Source organism: Eulemur rufifrons, chromosome 2 (assembly GCF_041146395.1).
Source record: "Eulemur rufifrons isolate Redbay chromosome 2, OSU_ERuf_1, whole genome shotgun sequence".
NCBI lineage: Eukaryota > Metazoa > Chordata > Mammalia > Primates > Lemuridae > Eulemur > Eulemur rufifrons.
In genome coordinates, this window is record NC_090984.1 from 10,901,619 (window position 1) to 10,920,468 (window position 18,850).

General features: G+C 49.8%; 1 pseudogene; it reads left to right on the forward strand.

Annotated features, from left to right (window-relative positions):
* Positions 1-15,261: 15,261 nt before the first annotated feature.
* Positions 15,262-18,547, forward strand: LOC138400529 (olfactory receptor 10H2-like; annotated as a pseudogene).
* The last annotated feature ends 303 nt before the right edge of the window (positions 18,548-18,850 follow it).

Consider the following 18,850-nt stretch of genomic DNA (forward strand, 5'->3'; position numbering starts at 1 on the left):
TTACTCTGCAGGTGATAGGGAGCCATGGGAGGTGTTTGAGTAGGAAAGGGGACAGGATTATGGACGGTTTTAACAGGCAATATTGAGGCTCTGAGTCAGGGGGGAAAGCAGTAGGGGCAGATCCCTTAGTCTGGGCTGCAGGTTCCCGCCCCCCCCCCCCCCCCGACAGAGCCCCCTGATCAGCCCAGAACACAATGAGGAAGGGCCTTCAGCTTCCGCCCTGGCAGCCTCTCTGAGATTGTTGGTTCCCTTCCTGCTCTTGTCAACGTCCCACCCCTGTGTCTGCCCCTCCCAGGTGGTCCCATCCTTGACCCCTTCCCCTACCTTCAGGGAGCCCCTCCCTTTCCTCTTCTGGGCCCCTGATGCTGCCCGGGCAGCCTGGGCAACACACACTGGCTGAGCCCACTCAGGAGCCCTCACAGGAGTGTCAGGGGAGGCTCCTCCCCACCCTCTCACCTCCGGTTCCTCCTTCGTTCCCATCACAGGCCTCCCGGGCCCATCTTGGGGTGGGGTGGGGGCAGCGTCATCCCCTTTCAGTGTTGCGATTCAAAGCCAGACCACTGGACACAAACGCCAACCAAAAGCATGGGATCTGGAGCCTGACTGCTTGGGCTCAAGTCTTGGCTCTGCTGTGTGACTGGGGCAAGTTAATGTCCCTCTCTGTGCCTCTGTTTCTTCAACTGTAGTAATGGGAACAGCAACACTACCTACCTCAGGATTGTCCTGAGGGCCAAATGTAAAGGACTCAGAGCTGTGACTGGTGCACAGTTAATGCTCTGTCATGTAGCCATTGTCAGTTCCTGTCTCAGAAAGTCTGGCTGTGACAGTGTGTTGCCTTTCAAGTTAGTTGCTTCTCTCGTGACTGTTATGAGTGTGCCTTGGCACTCAAAGGCAAGAATTCTAACATTTATGCTCATTGAATCATCTCCTTTCCCATACCAGGCTTTGCATATAGGGGGCAATTTTTTCTGAGAGCAGTGGGGGCACTTGGACGTGCAGGAGGGTAAGAGAATTAGAGAAATCTCAATTAATATCTCAAAATAAAATCCTGCTACCAATGTTCATCTCTTTTCATAGCCTAAGAGACTCTGCACCACTGAGCCCTGCTGGTTCCTCAAATCTCTTCTCCCCTGAACTCCTTCCCACCCACCCCTTTACTGGGCCACCCTGGTCTTGATTCTGAACTGTGAATAGACTTAGCCTTTTCCTGCCTCAGGGCCTTTGCACATGCTGTTCCCTGTGCCTAGGATGCTCTTGTCCAGCTGTTTCATGACTGAGTCTCATCATTCAGGGTTCAACTGAAATGTTACCTCCTCAGAGAGGTTCTTCCTTCATTATCCAATACCACCCATCCTGGTAATTTCTATTCTGTTACTCCATTTACTTTCTTTTCAGGTCTTGGCATCATCTGAAATAATCTTGTTTATTTGTTGATCATGTGGAATACATTTATTAAGATATTCCTAGTGACATTTTTGAGAAGCTGTAGGGACCTTTGGTGCTGAGCTGGCCCAAACGATAGGACTACATAAGTGGCCCAGAGGTCCTTTTGACCTTCATTAAGAGATTCAGTGCAAGAGAGAAATTTCACAATTCTCCAGGGTAGAGTCTGTCACACAGTGTTAAATGAAAACAACACATTAAAAGCTGTTCTGGGAAAAAATATGGAACCCCAGTTACAAACATTTGGAATTCTTGTGTTTCGCCAAGGTAAATAGATTTATTTCAGACAGGACTTCTCAGAGCATTTAAAATTCTAATGTGGTTGAGAGTTACAGCGAAGAATCCAACCATGGACTATTTTGCAAATAGGGTTGGTAAAACAAGGTGATTAATATTTACTAAGTGTCTACTGTGCACCAGGCATACCATGATATAGAAATCGAAGCCCGGGTTGCCTAGCTCATGAGGGAATCTGGGATTTGAATTAGGTAGAGAATTAGGAGTCATGATTCTAAATAGAGCCCTGTAGAAAACGAAAGCTTAAATCAACTCATGGGAGGAAGGGGAAGGAGCAGTGTGGTACCCATCAGGAAATTAATAGGGACCCCCTTTGGAACATCTGGTGTAGGTGGCCCCAACCCCTAGAAACATGACCACAGAGTCTGTGTCTGGGATAAGCCCAGGAATTTTCCTTAGAAAGGACAGATGCCGCCTCTCTCCCTCTCTCTCCCCCTCTTTCTCTCCCTCTCCCTGTCTTTCTGGAGAGGTGCAGGTGGTGCATGTCAACGCTACTGGAGTCTGATGGAGACTCCTCTCCCCTGCTTTAACTCCAGACCTCCACGGTGAATAGCGAGAAAGTGGAACAAAGAACAGGACACTGAAGGAAGCTCACCAGAGCCTCAGCCTCCTGAAGCAACGTCTTCCTAAATTCAGCAACTGGGAAGGGCTCGTTAGCCTGCCTGCCCCACCGCCACCACCCGAGACTGTTGATAGCATCATGATCCACCCACCTACCAAGAGCCCTGATGGAGAGTGAATCCAACACAAAGAGAACAGATGCAACAATAATCAACGCGGTCACTCACTCACTCACCAACAGGGCAACCCATATTCACCCTCGTTTTCCTAAAAGCGTGAAAGAGAAAGAACCAGATGAAACAGAACTGAGCCCCAGGTTACAGACGCAACAGAAGAAAGAGAAGGCAGCCCAAGAAGTTGCTCATTTCTATTAGTCACAAGCTCAGCTGAGCAGGAGAGAGAGCTATCTGTCAAGTGTGATGTAGACAATTAAGATAACACGCCCGTGCAAATATTTTCTCCCATTCTGTAGGTTATCTGTTTGCTCTTCTGATAGTTTCCTTGGCTATGCAGAAGCTTTTTAATTTGATCAGATCCTATTTATTTATTTTTGTTGTTGCTGTGATTGCCTATGGGGTCTTCTTCATAAATTCTTTGCCTAGGCCAATCTATATAAGAGTTTTTCCAAAATTTTCTTCCAGAATTCTTATAGTTTAATGCCTTAGGTTTAAGTCTGTAATCCACTGTGAGTTGACTTTTGTGAGAGGTGAAAGGTGCAGATCCTGTTTCAGTCTTCTACATTGGGGTGGATGTGGAGAGGTAGGAACACTCATGCACTGCTGGTGGGACTGCAAACTAGTGCAACCCCTGTGGAAAGCAATATGGAGATACCTTAAATAGATTCAAGTAGACCTACCATTCGATCCAGCAATCCCATTATTGGGCATCTACCCAGAAGAACAAAAGTCATTCTATAAAAAAGACATCTGCAACCGAATGTTTATAGCAGCACAATTCACAATTGCAAAGATGTGGAAACAACCCAAATGCCCATCAATACATGAGTGGATTAATAAAATGTGGTATATGTATACCATGGAGTTCTACTCAGCCACAAGAAACAATGGTGATATAGCACCTCTTGTATTATCCTGGATAGAGCTGGAACCCATTCTACTAAGTGAAGTATCCCAAGAATGGAAAAATAAGCACCACATGTACTCACCATCAAATTGGTTTTAACTAATCAACACCTAAGTGCACATACAGTAATAACATTCATCGGGTGTGGGGCAGGTGGGAGTGGGGAGGAGGGGATGGGTGTATACATACATAATGAGTGTGATGCGCACCGTCTGGGGGATGGACACACTTGAAGCTCTGACTCGGGTTGGGCAAGGGCAACATACGTAACCTAAACATTTGTACCCCCATAATATGCTGAAATAAAAAAAAGATAATACGCCCAAATTAATAGTAGAGACTTTCAACACTTACTGTGATAGTACAAGCATGAGGCTACACCAGAGAGAGCACCGGCTTCCCCCTGTCCATGTTCTCCCTGGCATTTGGGGGTCAGCTGGATCGCACAGACGTGGGGTTGTTTCAGCATGGTGGAATCTCTCAACAATAGGCTCATGCAGTTTTATGGACCTGCAGGCTCAGGGGAGGAAGTGGGGGAACGGTCAGACATGGGACTATACTAAGTACTGAGTCATAGTGGGGAGAAAGTGTCTTCATTTTCCCCTCTTTTTCCTTGATAAGGACGTCTTGGCAGAGGTGGCTACGAAACCCGTCTGCTGAAGGCTCCTGGTAAAGAGAACTTTGCATGCAGGTGCCTGGGCTGGAAATGCACATGTGTGTGAGATCATGGTGGTCCTTGCCTGCACCTCTCCTGGGAGACTGCAGTGCACTGATTATGCACCAAGTCTGGTGTGAGGAGGGCAGTTTCCTCCATGAGCCCTGCCAGGCAAAGCCTGTGTAATTGCATAGGTCAGGCTTGGGAGATCACGTATAGGTTTGTAACCAGGAGCTGGACTCCTCACTATTCTATAGAGACACTTGGGATGACAGTGCATCGAGAGAAGACAATGCTGCTACCAAAATGAGGCATCAGGAAAGGGTTCTCCTAAGTTACAAACACAAACACAACCTTAAATGGCAAGATCCCTGAACTAATCTGTAAATTCATTGCAGGACAAATAAAAATCCCAGCGGGGTACTCATGCAACTGGACAAGAAGATTGTAGAGTGTATCTGGAGAAGAAAACTGGCAACGAAACTTGGAGGGTTTCCTTGGAGTTGTCCTTGGAGACTCTAGTTTCACAGGTGCAAACATTACTTTGTTTCCACAGATCACATCAAAGTGTCTGATTTCTTGTGTGTGTGTGTTTATGTTTTCATATCATTTATTAAAACATTTAAAAATAGACTTTATTTTTTAATGCACTTTTAGGTTCACAGGAAAATTGATCAGAAACTACAGAGAGTTCCCATATTCCCCTGCTGCCCCCACATGTGAGCACCTCCAGTATCAACATCCCTCCCCAGAGTGGTCCATTTGCTACAACGAATGAAGCTATATTGACACATCATTATCACTCAAAGTCCCTAGTTCACACTAGGGTTCACTCATGGTGTTCGTATGTTCTATGGGTTTGGACACATGTGTAATGACATGTATCCACCATAACAGTGTCATACAAAGTAGCGTCATTGCCCTGAGAGTCCTCTGTGCATCACCTATTCATCCTTCTCTCCCTTCCACCTCCTGGCAACCCCTGTCTCCACAGTTTTACCTTTTCCAGAATGTCATGTAGTTGGAATCACGCAGTATGTAGCCTTTGCAGTTTGGCTTCCTTCAGTTAGTAACATGCATTTACGTTTCCTCCAGGTCTCTTCATGGCTTCATAGCTCATCTCTTACTAGTGCTGAATAATATTCCACCGTCTATGGATCATAGTTTATTTATCCGTTCAGCTATTGAAGGACATGTTGGTTGCTTCCAAGTCTGGACAATTATGAATACAGCTGCTATAAACATTCATATGCTGCTATAAACAGTGTGTGGACATAAGTTTTCAAGTCTTTGGGTAAGTACTAAGGAGCATGGATGCTGGGTCGTTTGGTAAAAGGCGTTGAGTACGTTGAGTTTTCTAAGAAACGGCCAAAGTGTCTTCCAAAGTGGCTGCGCCATTTTGCATTCCCATCAGCAATGGATTAGAGTTCCTGCTGTTTCACATCCTCACCAGCATTTGCTGCTGTAAGATAGGGCCTATACGTGTTCTTTATATACTTAAATAATAAATGTGTAAAATATTTATGCCATAAGTATAAGGATTGAAGGACATTATGAAAAATGTAGTCAGGTAAATCTCACAGGTAGTTTAAAGAGATTATTTTTAAGATTACTTAGACAGACTGGCATACAGGAAAGAAAACTAATTTTAAATTCAGTGACATTATATTTCAAATGCAGCAGAACTGATTACTAGCTTTGGAATCTTGGGAAAGGAATTTGGAGCTCTAATTACATGAGAAATTGTAATTACAGTGCTTGGAAGTAGAAGCTACTCAATAATTGTGATTCTCTCCTCTTTTCTTGTTGAAGCCAATGTTTAATTTCTTTTCCTTTTCCTTTTTTTTTTTTTTTTGAGACAGAGTCCCACTCTGTCACCCTGGGTAGAGTGCAGTGGTGTCATCATAGCTCACAGCAACCTCAAACTCCTGGGCTCAAGTGATCCTCCTGCTCCAACCTTCCAAATAGCTGGGACTACAGGTGTGTACCACCACACCTGGCTAATTTTTTTCTCTTTTTGGTAGAGACGGGGTCTCACTCTTGCTCAGGCTGGTCTTGAACTGCTGACCTCAAGTGATCCTCCCACCTCAAGCCTCCCACAGTGCTAGGATTATGGGCGTGAGCCACCATGCCTAGCCCCAGTGTTGAATTTCAAAGTGCAAATGACAGTAAATAAAATTGTTGGGAAGGACAAGATTCCCAAGTGCAACTGCCAAACTTGAAACGACCACAGCTACATCTGTAAGGAAGATGTGAGACTCTGGATGCTAAGTTGACTCAAAGCCTGGCATGAGGCACAAGTGCTGGGAGCAGTCCAGGGAGTGTCTGGAAAGTCATGTTTGCAGAGGAAGCTTGTTGCTCACTCCTGTCTGTGCCCAGCTGCCTGGGTTCTCTCCCACACCAGTTTGTTTGATAATAAACTACGGAGAGAACTTCCTCATTGTGCTGAGCCAGGAAGGAAGAGAAAATGTGTGAGATTTGAAGGGGGCAGTTCCCTTTCAAGGCCTGGAGAAAATCTGTGCAAAGTAGGGGCAGCCCAGAGCAGAGTGAGCTGCAGACTGGTGTGAGGGCAGGGTCGGGGCTGGGAGGCTCCACACAAGTTCATGGTCCCGGGGCCCAAACCTCCACCCTGGCCATGCGAGGGAGGTGAGATAAATAAGAGTTGGGCAAGAGGGATCTTTAACCCACCCCGATAAACTGGAGTGTGGCCTTATCTCCTCCTCTGACCCCGACAGCCTCCACTCCCAACAGTTCTCTGTGCAGAAGCCTCGGCCGGGTGTGTCAGGCATTGTAAATCCTCAGCATAAATCGTGCTTTAACCTATAACCCAGAGAACAGGCAGGGGCGGGAGAGGTGGACGTGTTGATGTCTTCTCCCTTATCAGGAAGAGACTCGGCCTCTGAAAATTCACCCGCAGCTGGGCAGAGAGGAAAGCAGGAAACCCGGGGGCTTAGGGTGTGTCCTGGGGCGGGGAGGCGGGAGGCTCGTCTCTGCCCCCTGACCTCCCTTGAATTATTTTCTCCCCAGGACGATGGGAGCAAACATTTAATCCCTGGAGTTCTTTGCCTGACAATGACCCTGTTCGTGTTTCTGGTGGTCACTTTCCTCAGCATTGTACTGACAAACGGGGAGGGGATGTCTTGGTGGGGTTTGGGGCAATAGGAGTGAGCCAGGACCCCCAGTTCCCATCTCAGAAATGAAGGCGCCCACAGAGCTGGGGTTGGGATGGGAAGGAGGGGGGCTGCGGGGATGGGAGGGGGTGCAGAGGGAAGCTGTCTCTCTCCTTATCTCCAGAGTTGGAGTCACCCCGGTGTTTAATCCGCTGACCTTGGAGGAGGACTCAATGCTAATGTAACTTCCCCTCTGTGTTCTGGTGCTGTTCACAACTGGCTGTTTGCAGGGGGTCTCCTGGGGGCCTCGCGCCGTGGTGGTGAGAACTCAGGCTCGGGGTCAGGCAGAGCTGGTCCGAATCCTGGTTCTGCTGCTTACAACATGCACATCCTTGGGGGAGAGACTTAACCTCACCAAGCACCGCTTCATCATTTTCACAACTAACCCACCTCCGAGGCTGCTGTAAACAGTTAAGGTCTTTTTTTTTTTTTTTTTTTTTTTTTTTGAGTCAGGGTCTTGCTCTGTCACCCCAGGTAGAGTGCAGTGGTGCCATCATAGCTCACTGCAACCTCAAACTCAAACTCCTGGGCTCCAGGGATCTTCTTGTCTCAGCTTTCTGAGTTTTTGGGACTAAGGTGTGCGCCACCACACCCAGCTAATTTTTTTTATTTCTTTGTAGAGATGGTATCTTGCCTTTGCCCAGGCTGGTCTCAAACTCCTGGCCTAAAGCGATCCTCCCACCTTGGCCTCCCACAGTGCTAGGACTACAGGCATGAGCCACTGTTGCTGACTCCCCGGTTAGGGTTTTTAAAGGCTATGCTGTTTAACTTCTAACTTGATTGTGCTGTGGTCAGATAACAGTCTGAATTTTTTTTTTAATTTTAAAATATTACGGGGGTGCAAATGTTTTTGTAAGATGGATACCTTTTATAATAATTTATTTAATATTTTATAGATACATTTTTCTTTTTTTGGTTCCTATCCCTTCTGAATTGTTTTTTCATGTCTAACCCTTGTTTATCCTTTTGTTTTTAGTATTTCTTGAGGAAACATATTGTGATATGATTATATTTTAAATAAAATCAGAGAATTGTAGTATTTGAAATTGTGAGAGTAACTCATTAACATTTATTGTAATTACTCTTAGTATAGAATTTATATCATTACATTTTTATACTTTCAATAAACTCCTTCTAATTTTTATGTTTCCCCCCCCAATCCTGCTTTCCAGGACAGGTAGGGAGAAATTGTGTGTGGAAGATAATTGATGCTTCAACTATCATGGACTACTATGCAATCCTATAAAAATATGAAGACAATGTAGAAACATGCAAAACATTTATGACATGTACACCATGTTGATAATTGTATGAAATTTATGTGAATGTTGCTAAGTATTGACAGCCAATATGCAAAATAGTTGCTTTTAATATGGTTTAAATGTTTGTGTCCTCTCAAATTCATATGTAGAAATCCTAATCCCTAAGGTGATGTTATTAGGAAGTGGGGCTTTGGAGAGGCGATTAAGTCATGGGGGTGGAGCCCTCAAGAATGGGATTAGTGCCCTTATAAAAGAGACCCCAGAGAGTTCTCACCCCTCCCAATGAGAGAACACAGCAACAAGGTGCCACCTATGACCCAGAAAGCTCCTTACCAGATACCAAATCTGCCAGCTGCTTGACCTTGGACTTCCGAGATTGCAGAATTGTGAAAAATAAATTTCTGTGGTTTAAAATTATCTAGCTTATCACATTTTGTTTTAGCAGCCTGAACATATTAAGGCAATTGGTTGGGGATTTTTCTCCTCTTTCTTTCAAGTGAGTATTTTCAAGAGCAGTAAATTAATGTGATTAAATAGAAAGAAAACATGTTTTGGAGTCAGAGAGACAAGATTAAGATTCCAGCTGTGCTTCCTCCTACATTTGGGACAGAGGCCAGTTTTAAGCTCTCTCAGCTTTCCATCCATTGTATATTTCCATAGTTGTTATCTCAGTTTTGTGAAGACAAAACCAGATCATGCATGTTCAGGCGACAGCATTGTGTCCGGCAAGAAGGAGTCAGTCAATAAATGTTTATTCATGATTCTTATTGCATCATATTCTTTATGATTCTCCAAAGCAGGTCAAATAATGTGTTTTCCTACAATGGATCTGGTAGAAAACTTTTGTAGACCATGTTAATGAAGTACCTATTTGATGCCAATCACCATGTTACGGATACGGCAAGAAACCAAACTGACACTGTGCTTGCTCTCACGGTGCCGCCACGGTGTCTCGTGTGTGTAAGGGTGCTTACAAGAACTGGCTTGAACAGGTAACAAAATAACTATTAACCGTAATTTCAGAGAAAGAATTTGTCTTGGCTCATCTTGGACTAAACTCAGCTTCAGAACAACCCAGAGAAATGGATATAAATTAGAATCAGAGAGTGGGCTGTGGGAAAGTGACCTTCCTGGGACTTGTTAAGGAGTAGGAAGATACTGACTCTGTCCTCACCCCCATGAGGAGTCAGTCTCTTTGGCGTTGACCTTGGCTCAGAGAAGAGAAGGGTCTGAGATGTCTCTAAATACTTTCTATTAAGTTCCTACTTTTTCTTTTAGCACAAATGCTTCCTGAAGAGTGGTGCACAACCAGTGTTCAAGGGCCATTGTCTGTCACCGGTGGAGAGTCATATATTTGGGAGGAAAACTCCCCGTGAGGACGGTGTGAGTTACCTATTGCTGCCTAACAAACTGCCAGGTTACTCTACAAGTCTGACCTTGCTTAGTAATCTGTGTTTAAGAACCCAAAGAGACACAAACAATTCACACTGGTGACGAGCTACTCTCTGTTTAAAGAAGAAAACAACAATCCCCCAGAGAATTCAACGGCAGTGATGTCATGGGGTCTGCAAACCAGGTAATTAGCAGAATTTGTCTGAACCCGCCACCTCCAGCCCTGCTCCAAAGCTCTAAGTGCCCATCACTCAAAGCCCCTGGGCATCCTTCCTGGAGGACACATCAGAGAACAGGGCGAGAGTCTTGGCTGGCATTAAAGGGCCCAGTGGGACGCCTGCCTGCACAACCTGGCAAACTCCGCTGCCGTAACAGTCCCCGGGAAGCCAATTCCAAGTTTTCTTAGTGAACAAGCCGTGGGATTTTCAGTGACCCCTGTGGGCTCATTAAAAGTTGACACACAATTCCCATATCCACTTCATTTGTGTGAATTAAAAAGTCCCTGAGGATCAGCCACAGAGCTGCAGGCAGATGAGGTTTGGTTCCCAACTGAGAACTGAGGCGGAGACAGGCACAGGTTCAGCCCACTCTGGAGGAAGCGTCCCTGACAGTTTCCCCCTTAGCCTCAGGCCAAACTTAGGTGTCTGACAAGCAGCAAGAGACACAGGTAGGGATTGGAGATGGCCCTTTCTTTTCCCAAGACACAAGAATCCCAGAGCTTCAAATGATCAAATGCTACAGAAAGCACCATGGCACCTCGGATAGCAGAGCCACGGACTGCAAAGCGCTTGGTGCCACGTGTGGTGGCTGTGAACACGCCATGCTGCCGGCACAGATGGGGGTGAGGGTCTCCGGAGCTCTGAGGGAGGCTGAGGCTTCCACTTCCTCCATCGTAACACCGGCCCTTCTCTGTTATGTGAATTACTTGGTCAACACCTGCCCTCTTTCCCCATTGAACTGGTAGCCCTGAGAGGACAGGACCACACTGCACTTGCTCAGCACTGGGATCCCGATGCCTGGCCCCTAATAGGTGCTCAGTAAATACTTGCTGGGAAGACAAAGGCTCTCTCATTACAACCCTGTGGAGAGTCTGTGAGTTGCAAAATCCTTCTAACTTATCTGAAACTCACTTTTCAGGTGTGGCTGACACCACAAGAACTCATCTGCCCTTGTGCGTGGATCATAGACAGCATCCCGCATGGAGACGAGCGTCATCCCAGGGCTGTTGGGATTATGGGGGACGGTCCTTTGAGATCAGACCCTGCCTGTTTTTTTAGGCCCCTGGAGCCACTCCCTACCCCTTGCTGCCCGAGCTCCCTGTCATGTCGCCCTCCTCCGGTTATTCAGATGACCAATCATCATCCCACCGCAGGTCCTTTGCACACGCTCTTCCCTCTGCCTGGTGCACCCTTTCTTCTCCCTCTGCCCTGGAGCAGAAAGTCTCAGCTGAAATGTCACCTCCTCCGTGAAGCCCTCCCCCATCAGCCTGCCCCGCTTTTCAAGGATTAGTTTGTCCATCTCACAGCCACGGCCATCCCCTCCTCACACTGTCTGAAATTCAGCTGTTCCTCACCCACCTTCTCCCCTCCACTGTAAAGTCCACAAGAACAGGCACCATGTCTGTCCTGTCCCCTGTGATCTCCCCAGCTCCTGGCTCAGGGATGGGCTCAGACGCCCCGGACACATCTGTTGAACGTGTGGTAGTTGGGGCAGGATTTCCTCCAAGCTGGAGATAAGGGTTATCTTGTACACAGTCTTTAGGTACGGAGGCTGGTCATTTTTTTCTTTTATCATATTAAGCAGCTGGTGCAGCTGTTCTGACGTCTCCTTGTTACCAAAAGGTAAACCAGGCATGAGGTTTCCTGCCTCTGTTTATTGGCAGGCAGCTGCTTGTCTCAGAAAGAGGAGACCTCTTGAGCAAGACGTTGACCATGGCATCGAAGAGCCCTTCAACCCAGCCCACACTTCCAGTCTCTAGTGGAAATGCTACCCTAGAAATATCTATGGTCTATGCACTCTGTGCTACAGAGGAAAGGTGACGGGACCCAGAGTCCACCTCTAAGAGCTCTCAACAAGGGAGGGAGACAGACCAGCGCAGAAGTCATTCACATACCGGGACATCAAAACAAGGAAGTTGGGACAGGCCCCTGGGGCAGTTACAGTCCTTCTCCCTCCTCTGAAACCCCTCCAGGTTAAAAGGTCCAGAAAGAGAATCCATCTGCAAATAAATCACCATAAACACTGAAGAGCATCTGCCAGGGTTCGTGCACTGAGGATCAGGTTGAAGAAACAGGCAAATGGCCACCCCCTCCCCAGCTGCAGGGCAGGTGCAGGGAGGGAAGGAGGCGGAGAAGGTTTTTCCCGGGGAGCTGGGTCTGCCCGTCCCCTCCCTGCAGCTGTGAGCGCAGGTTCCGGTGCACAGCGAGGGTGGCGCACGTTTGGGGACTGAAACCACCTGAACTCGTATTCATCGGTCTTCCCTGGTGAAGCCCGCTGGGGACCCCGAAGTGCGGGGCCCTGCCTGGGAGAGACGCCGAGCAGAGCTCGGGGCTGCGGTCAAAGGGGCTGCGGACGCGTCCCTTACCCGATAACCAGGCTCCATTTTACAAAAGAGAAAGTGAGGTCCAGAGAGGCCAAGCGCCTGGCCCCAGGTCACGCCAGACGGGACGTCAGGATGGAGCTGAACTGTGACCTGGGCCCCTCCAGCCTGTCCCCTGGCTCACAACTCACCTTGGGTCCGGGGAACCCAGCCCCCTCTGTGTCCTCATCTCTCTGGGCTCCCAGAAGGAGCAATAACAGATCTTTCTCGGAGTCCTGGCTCCATCTCTTGTCTGCACATCTGTCCCTCTGATGTCCCTTCCTGGTTTCGGCTGTGCCAAGGAAATATCTCAGGGACATCTGTGGGTCCAGCCCAATTCCTCCAAATTCTGGGTTTTCTGCTGTCCTGGGAGGCTAGAGCTTCAAGGACAGTGTTGGCTGCACCCTCAGTCCAGGCTGGCATCTGCCCCTGCCAAGCTAGAGGCCCCAGCCCCTTCCTGGCCTCTCCTTCCAGCCCCCGCCATCCCCCAGCCAGGCCCCAGGGATGGTCCTAAGGTGTCTCCAAAGCCCTTCACAGTCTGGCCCCAGTGCGCCTTCCCGTCTCCCCTGTCCTCGGTGCCTCTGCTCATCCTGGCTCCTCTGCCTGGGGCGCCCTCCCTGGTGCTGTGTGGGGCACTCTTGCTCATTCCTCGAAGCTCAGTGCAAATGCCACCTGCTCCATTTGCTCACGTGCTTTACAGGATCTCACAGCTTCCTGGAAGAGGTGACATGAGACCTGAGTCCGTTTGATTGAAGCAGATGGGAGGGGGGAGTGAGGGGTGAGGGACCCGGGGTGAGACAAGATACTTAAAATGCTCCAGTCTCATTTTAGCCCGGAGATTAAAAGGGGAGAGAGGGTGTTGGAAAGTGGGGGAGGGAGCTGAGAGAAGAGATCGGAGAAACTAACAAGGACCAGACTGCACAGAACCTTCAAGGTCTCAGTAAGGCATCTGGGCAGCAGGGAGCCTTGGCTGGTTCTAAGCGCGGGGTGCATGTCATCTGGTTTGTTTAGCGGGATCCTTCTGGCTCTGTGCAGCAGACAGGCTGCCGGGGGGAGGGTTGAAGCCGGAGGCTGGCAGAGGGTCCCCCCAAAAATTCATGTCCATCTGGGACCTCAGAGTGTGAAATCATTTGCACGTGTGCTCTTTTCAGATGTAATTAGTCAAGACCATCTTGGGTTCAGGGGCCACCCAGTGACTAATGTCCTTGTTAGAAACAGAGAAGACAGAGACACAGAGAAGAAGGGCACGTGAACACAGGGGCAGAAGCTGGGGTGATGATGTGTATAAGACAAGGAACTGCCGAGGACTGCCACTGGCCACCAGCAGCCAGGGGAAAGGAATGGAACAAACTCTCCCTCCCAGTCCCTGGAGGGAAGAAACCCTGCCAACACCTTCTGGCCTTTGGAACACAGCGCATACATTTTATTCTTTAGAGATGAGGGTCCTGCTATGTTGCTGAGGCTGGCCTCAAACTCCTGGGCTCAAGGGATCTGCCACCCCAGCCTGTGTAGTAGCTGGGACTGCAAGTGCGTCCTTTTGTGCCTGGTTAAATTTCTGGTTTTTTTGCTAAGCCACCTAGTTTGTGGTACTTTGTTGTGGGAGCCCCAGAGAACGAGTGCGGAGACCGACGCTGTCTCCTGGGTTAGAAGTGTCTGCACCAGGCTGGGGGTCTTGGGGATGAGGAGTAAGGCGGTTCTGGGGGCGGGGCTGGACTCTGAGTCCCATTTTGGCCCCAAAGCCAGGCGAGCCTGGAGCACACGAGAATCCCACCCCAAGTTCAAGGCTGAAGGGCCTGGCCTGGGGCTCTTTCCTGCTTCCCTTTCCAGTTCTTCAGCCCTGGACAGCCTGGGTACTGGGTGGGGTCCCCCTGACAGAGTCCTGCTCGGGCCGCCCCTCATCTTCCTCAGCACCAGGCAGCAGGCGAGTCCCCGCCACCCTTACAAACGCCCTGCGGCAGTGGGACCCCCGACTTGCCGACCCACGTGGGCCGCGTCCGCTCCTGGAGCCTGCGCTGTCCTCCCAGGGATGCCCAGGGGCGGCCGCCCGGGAGCGTGGATGGAGCCCGGGCTGTGCGATGGGGTGTCCGCTCGCTTGTCCCTCCCAGCCAGGGAAGGAGAGGGGCTTTGAGAGAAGCGGGGCGCGGGCCTCCTTTGTTTGCTTTTCTGACCCAGGACCTGTCCCCAGCCTTCCCAGGGATAGACTGTCACTCCCATCACCCTCACTAACTGTCCCCTTTGGGAGCTCGGAAGAGCCCAGCTGCGAGCGACCCGGGCACAGCGGCCGTCAGGGAAGAAGGTTTGGGGGCTGCGCGGACGAATGTGCGCTGATCCGGGGACGCCTGGCGCGCCCTGAAGGCTCTCAGAGGTCCCCAAGGCTCCCCGAGGTCCCTGCTGCCTCCTGGGTCCTGAGAGAGGCCCCACCCGCATCCAGCACCGACGGGCCGCCCGAGATTACGTGGAACGTGCCGCTGGAGGAGACAGGAATAAAGTGCGGGCGCAGCCTTCCGCTCTGCCCCCTGTCCGAGCTCACTGTGTGGCGAGGGGGCCGGGTTCCCTGCGCTTCCCGCTCACTGCAGAGAGGCCAGTGCGCGCCCCAGGCTGCCTTCCTGGAGGAGGTGATGCCAGCGGGATCTGGGGAAGGGCTGAGGGTAACCGGAATGTTGGGGGTGGATCTTGGACCTAGAACCGGCCCAATGAGGTCCAAGGCGAGTTGAGCCTCTGGGGTGGCTCCATATTACTGAGTCCTCTACCCAGGATTGCTGTGTGCTTGTCGCTGCAGGTCATAGAGTGAAAGTTGAGTGCGAGGGACACAGGCGCTTACCCAGCACCCGCGTGTTTCCATAGGTACCGTGGTACTGTGAGTGTGCACGTCGGGGTGCACCTGCAGGCGCGCATGGGGCCGGGACTCTGCAGGTGTGTGCCCGTCTCTGCCGGCGGGGTCTCCGCCTCTGTGTGAGGGCCTGTAAGGCTGAGGGTGTAAACGCAGCCGGTGCACGCGTCGCCCCACTGTGTGCACGGTTGGTGTTAGTGACAGAGCCTGCAGCACCTGAGCGTGTGGGGACAGGTGGCAGGTGGATGCAGGTATGTGAAGAGGTGTGTGGGGGACACAGTGGGCACCTGTGCCCTGCGTGTGGAGACGAGGCTGCCCATCTCTGAGCAGAGCTTTCCTGAGCAGCCTCCGCCTCCGCTCTCAGAAGACCCGGGTTCGGGAGCAGGAAGGCTGAGCTGGGCAGCCCGTGGGTTCTGCCTCCCTTAGCTCTGGGCTGGCCTTTGAACACTCGGAGACCCTTTCTCTCACTTCCTGAGGACACGCTGGGCTGTGAACACAGCGGAGAGACAGAGAGAGGTGGAGGAAGGCCGAGGGAAGTCCAGAGTGCCTTTATAAAAATTGAGATAAAATTCACACAATGCAGAATTAACCATTTTATTAATGAAAGTGCCCGACTCACTGGCATTAAATTCATTCAGAAATATTGTGCAACCACCATCCCTATCTAGTTTCCAAACATTTTTATCAGCCCCAAAGGAAACCCGTCCCCATCAGCAGTCCCTCCCCACTCCCCTCCCCAGCCTCTGGCAGCCACTGATCTGCTTTCAATTTGCCTGTTCCGTATGTTTTATACGAATGGAATCAGAACATACGTGACCTCTCCTGTCTGGCTTCTTTAACTCAGCGTGTTTTTAAGGTTCGCCCTCTTATAGTATGAATCAGTGCTTCATTTTTTCTTATTTATGTTAAGTTTACTAGCAAAAAATTAGCCACTAAATATTTTAAAGTGCACAATTTGGTGGCATTTAGTACATTCACAATGTTGTGAAACCACCACCCCTGTATAGTTCCAAGACATTTTCACCACTCTGAAAGGAAACCTCAAGCCCATGAGGCAGTCACTCCCCATTCCATCCTACCCATGTTCCCTGACAACCACTCACGTGCTTTCTTTCTCCGTGGATTAGCCTATCCTGAACATTTCATATAAATGGGATCCTGCAACAGGTGGCCTTTGGAGTCCAGCTTCCTTCACTTGGTGTAATGTCTTTGAGGTTCGTCCACGTTGTGGCTTGGCCCAGGGCTTCGTTCCTTTGCGTGGCTGCATCATATTCCACTGTGTGTGTGGACCTCATTCTGTGTATCCATTGATCCATTTTGCATTTCAACATACATTTGGTATGTTGCATCCACCCTGTTTGCAGGCTGGAGAGAAAGAGACAGGGAGAGGAGCCGAGGCAGAGGGCCGGGCTCCTGCTGGAGCAGGTGCAGGGAGGGGAGCTGCCCTCACTGAGATCTGAGGCAGATCTGGCTCTGTGGCCACTCCGGGAAGGAGATGAGAGAAGCCCTGGCTGAGAGCTGTGGTTTCTGTGTTCCTCAGGAGGTTGGGGATCAGAGGATTGGGGTACGGGTCAAGGAGAAGGGAGGAGATTCAGGGAAGAGCATTGGCAAGTGACCAGAGATAGACTGCTCAGCTGGGGTCAGAGACTGTGACTCTGTGGTGAAGCCAATTAGTGCTTCATCTTTGTGAGGGACTCGTAGGAGTCAGATCAAACAAGAAAAACAGCAGTTAAGTGGTTAATGTGCCTCATGTCATTTAAGCAACACAGTAGCCCTGTGATATGAAAATTATTACTCCATTTTCCATGTGAGCAATGAGACCCAGAGAGGGGAAGCAGCCTGCCCTGGGTCTCACAGGTAGTAAGCGGCGCTGGGACACTGAAACAGAGCCTATGTCCTTTCCATGCCACAGGAAGGGATGACTTCCAGCTGAAGGTGACAGATGAGGAGTAGCTTGAAATTCAGGCAGGATTTGGACCCATAAAGATGGGAGAAACATAGAAAGCGCAGCATGAACAAAGGCAGAAAAGCATGGTGTGAGGTGAGGTGCATGGAGCTAATAATAGTAATAATAACAATAGTGTAATAATTATTATCAGTTTTTATTTATTGAATTCCTACTAGGTACCAGGAGCTGTGTGAAGCACTTAAGATGCATGATCTTATTTAAATCTCAATACATTATTAAAGCCTTTTTGCAGATGGACGTGTCTTGGATAGGACAGGTGAGGGAGACACTCAGGTGTGCTCCCAGGTGGACTCACTGGGCAATCTGTGCCCCTAACCAGCAGGTCTTCCTCCCTCTCTCCCCGCTAGGTGTGGCTGCCATGCTGGGGCCAAACCTCACCTCCACGTCTGAATTCATCCTCATCGGCTTCTCCACCTTCCCGCAGCATCTCCTGCCCGTCTTCTTCCTGCTGTTCCTTCTGATGTACCTGTTCACGCTGCTGGGCAACCTGCTCATCATGGCCATCGTCTGGAGCGAGCGCAGCCTCCACACACCCATGTACCTCTTCCTGTGCGCCCTGTCCGTCTCTGAGGTCTTCTACACCGTGGCCATCATCCCGCGCATGCTGGCTGACCTGCTGTCCGCCCACCGCTCCATCACCCTCCCAGCCTGTGCCGGCCAGATGTTCTCCTCCTTCACGTTCGGCTTCACCCACTCCTTCCTGCTCACCGTCATGGGCTACGACCACTACGTGGCCATCTGCCACCCCCTGTGCCACCATGTGCTCAAGAGCCCTGGCAGCTGTGCCTGCCTGGTGGGCTGGTCCTGGGCTGGTGGCTCAGTCATGGGATGGTGGTGACCATCGCCATTTTCCAACTCACCTTCTGTGGACCCAATGAGATCCACCACTTTGCTTGCCACGTGCCACGACTGTTGAAGTTGGCCTGTGGAGATGATGTACCATAGGTGGCCCTCAGTGTGGGCTTGGTGTACAACACAGCTCTGCTAGGCTGCTTCCTCCTCACCCTCCTCTCCTACGCCTTCATCATGGCCACCATCTTGAAGATCCCATCCGCTGAAGGTCGGCACAAGGCCTTCTCCACCTGTGCATCTCACCTTATTGTGGTCATTGTGCACTATGGCTTTGCCTCTGTCATCTACCTCAAGCCCAAGGGTCCCCACTCTCAGGAAGGTGACACCCTAATTGCCACCACCTACACGGTCCTCACACCTTTCCTCAGTTCCATCACCTTCAGCCTCAGGAACAAGGAGCTGAAGGTCACCCTGAAGAAGACCTCCTCAGCAAACTCCATTCCTCAGGCACCTGAGTAGCTAGTGCAGAGGGATTTGTGGAACACGGTAGGGGGTGACATACTGTTATCTGTACCGTGGGGTTAATAATGCCTTCCTTGTAATATTGTTGCAAAGATTTGCATATGACAACACTCATCACGTAATGGGTTCTCAATACATGTTAAACACTTTTAAAAATTTTCTTGAACCCTTGATCTGTGTGTCCTTATCTTAGTTTTATTTTTTCTTGAGCTTTTTTTTTTTTTTTTTTTTTTTTGAGACAGAGTCTCACTCTGTTGCCCAGGCTAGAGTGAGTGCAGTGGCATCAGCCTAGCTCA